At 36.4% G+C, this 3648-nt stretch overlaps 1 non-coding gene across 1 annotated transcript; it reads right to left on the bottom strand.

Moving 5' to 3' along the window:
- Positions 1-1037: 1037 nt before the first annotated feature.
- LOC132901958 (small nucleolar RNA U3) lies at positions 1038-1237 on the bottom strand. Its single transcript, XR_009656959.1, has one exon. It is a non-coding gene; the product is annotated as a small nucleolar RNA U3 (small nucleolar RNA).
- Positions 1238-3648: the final 2411 nt, after the last annotated feature.

Below are 3648 nucleotides of genomic sequence, written 5' to 3'. Positions count from 1 at the left end.
TATGGATTCAGAATGTCGTATGTATGTATAATATGAATCAACCCAATGTCTTACCTTTCTACCTTTTGGTGATTAAATTATAAACAAAAGAGTAGGTATGTTCAAATGACAATGTTATATCCTTTAGAAAAAATATATTTTATAACGGGTCTATTAAATTCAATGGTTTGAAAATAAGAATGCATAAAAACTTTTCTTGCAAAATTATCAGTATATTAAATACGAAACGGCGTATATACGAATGGCGTGGTGATGTGAAGATTTAATTTTTTTGAATTAAATGTTGAATGTAATGGGACCCATGCAATTGGACAGACGGATTTCTATTCCAAGCTTATAATAAGGCATTTAATGACGCTTTAGAAATAATTTCAATCCCATAATTAGTCCATACAAATTAATATGAATCAAACATTTGCACAGGTGTCGGCCAGGGTGGTATTATTTGGCCTGAATTCTAACTAATTGGGACGAACGGCCGTAATCTGTTGCTTTAATGACCACAAATAAATTATGGCTTTTATGGAATTTGTTCTACGTTACATTAAATTAAAAACAAGCTTAAAAACATAGACATACATACGTTCCTAAAATCACGCCTTTTTCCCGGAGGTGTAGGCAGAGACTACATCTTTCCACTTATCACGATCTCTGCATACTTCTTTCTCTTTATCTACATTCATAACTCTCTTCATGCAATCTCTGCGGTTTCGGGTACTCTTGACCTGACCCTTTGCCAGGAGCCAGGACGTCTTGAATTAGATCAAGATATGTTCGTCTAGGTCTTCCCGCTCCGACCTTTCCCTCCACACATACACAAAACGTAGAAAATTTGTACAATTACGGTAAATCTTTTATAATTTTTGTAGAAGGTAAGAAAATTATATACAAAGAACCACGTGTATATGTAAATAACGCTGTCGCCAGCCATTAGCCAGTCATAAGTGGATCATTCCTAAGCTTAGAGGTAGTATCGATGATGGACGACCCACCTATGAGCCAATATGCTATGTTTAATAATAAGGGTTTAAAAACTAACCACTCAGAAAGCGACAGCATCCCACTCTCCCCCGAAAGGGAGCGAACGATCATCGAGGGCTGATGGTAAGCTACCACCGCCCGCCTCACGCTCAGGACACCGCGCCACGTCTCCTCATCATGGTTAGTGAGGCCCCGCATATTGCGAGCGTCTATGCGAAGAGCTTACTATAGAAATGATCCTATGAAGTAAGGTCTTACCGTTGCCTCATCTCGCCGGTGACCTGATTCTGCGTGAAAAAATCTCTATAGCGCGATGCCAAATAACAAGAATATAACAACGCCATCTAGGGCCAGTATTTGGCAACTCGTAGCAGTTGCGCGCGCGCACGCGTCATAGTGACGTTTTGTGTCAAGGTCGTCTTGTCAATACCGCTATATATATTTAGCCGTTCTATATTATCGCTTTTTGTATATGCATAATGATGTAATTGATTAATTAGTTTTTATGATTATATTGTGTATTTAAGTTAAGGAACTTTGTAAGCAACAGCTGAGAATATAATCGCGAAAAATAACGCTATAGTCATTTATTTTTTATTTACAAAGAATTTGTGTTAAATTGTTTGGAAATTGTATAATACTTAATTAAATTTAACCGCAGCTTATTAAATTGTAATGGTTACTTTGTCTTAATGTTTTTACGAATCTCACTCACACAGAACTTTCAAGATAAACATGATAGGTACTGACAATCTGTTCTCATTCCGAGATGTTTGTCTTCGCTTTAGGAGATTTAAGGTTAATTTGAATAAACACGGTATTATCAGGTTGCTGGCACCGCATTAGGTGTTAGCATTAATTGTCTCGCCAACCAATTTCCTGTAATTGAAATTAGAGCTATAGGTACACACCTACGTTGGTCATAATCATATAGCGGGTGATTAGGCAATGCGCATACTATTAACATAAATTTATAAGTTTAGATTGTCGTTGTATTAGCCGTGTCGTGTGGTTCCTGGCATCAACAGAAAAAAGAATAGGATCACTCGATCTCTTTCCCATGGATGTCGTAAAAGGCGACTAAGGGATAGATATGTATGTATGTATAGCAATTAGCAGGTACCAATTTTTTTTATTACCAAAATAACTGTTTAAAGCTCGGGGTACCACCATTGTATATTTAGGAAAAAAAATCTTTATGGCGCTGTCGGTAGCGCCACTAAAAATCACTAGAAGTGATCTGCTTCTACAATAAATTTGGAAAAATTAATATTAAGCAGTAAGTCATTTTTGAGTGAAAATATCTACGTGTTATAAAGTAGACTATGGCTATACCGTATTAAATAGTAATAATTAATTCACAACTGATACCGCTGACATAAATTTAAACTTTTAAATTAATAATTCTGATAAATTGCTAATTCCATAGATGAATCGCGAGGTATGACCGCACGGCAAACTTCAAGACTTTTTATCATTTGATCAGGTTTTTGTGAGACTCTACTTTTCTTTCTTTACTTTCTTTACGGGACAAATTACACAGATTGAGTTAGCCTCGAAGTAAGTTCGAGACTTGTGTTACGAGATACTAACTCAACGATACTATATTTTATAATAAAAACTTATATAGATAAACATCCAAGACCCAGGCCAATCAGAGAAAGTTCGTTTCTCATCATGCCCTGGCCGGGATTCGAACCCGGGACCTCCGGTGTCACAGACAAGCGCACTACCGCTGCGCCACAGAGGCTGTCAAAACAATCTCTACAACGGATTACTCAATAGCTGTCCCATTGTTTGCGCTTCACCTTATGAAGGTTACACATTGGAAATTATCAGTTCCGCCCAGCTATTAGGGAAATTGATTGACCTCTCCAATTAATTTATTGATTTTAATTTTGCTGTATCAATACTGACGCCCATTGAAATGTATTGATATAAGGGCTTGGTTACAGCGCCTAAAACAGTACTACTTAATAATGTTTAGCTTTAATTATGTTTATCGACTTATTCATTCATATAATCACGTCTATATCCCTTGCGGGGTAAACAGAGCCAGCAAGCTTGAAAGACTGACAGGCCACGTACAGATATAAGGCTTATTGACAGAACTGATAATCAAATAGTGACAGGTTGCTAGACCATCGCGTATAAGAAGAATCTTAAGTTTATAAGCCAATCTCTTAGTCGCCTTTTACGACATCCATGGGAAAGAGATGAAGTGGTCCTATTCTTTTTGATATTGGTGCCGGGAACCACACGGCACTTAATTACATTTTTATTGACTTATATTGATTTGCATTGAATCACACCATTGATCTTTCTCGTGGATTTCGGTAAAGGTGACTAAATGAAAGGCTTAAATACCTGAGACTTTTCTTGTAGGCAATAGGCTAGAAACCTGTCACTTTTGAAACTCAATTACACCATTTAGCATACAGCTGAACATTTATATGTACTATGTGTCTAACGATAACATAAAGTCACTTACACTAACCCTAAAACTAAAAAGTAAAACTAGCGCTATGAATGAAAAAAAAACTCGGAAAAAAATCAAATACAAAATGTACGTGTTTACAAAACAAAACGAACTATTAGAGAAAAGAAAAAAATAAGTAATCGGCATTTCCTTTATGATGTACGATAAACTAATACGCGTCCCAACTA

Source organism: Amyelois transitella, chromosome 7, assembly GCF_032362555.1.
Source record: "Amyelois transitella isolate CPQ chromosome 7, ilAmyTran1.1, whole genome shotgun sequence".
Lineage (NCBI taxonomy): Eukaryota > Metazoa > Arthropoda > Insecta > Lepidoptera > Pyralidae > Amyelois > Amyelois transitella.
This window is presented reverse-complemented; position numbering and strand designations above follow the sequence as displayed.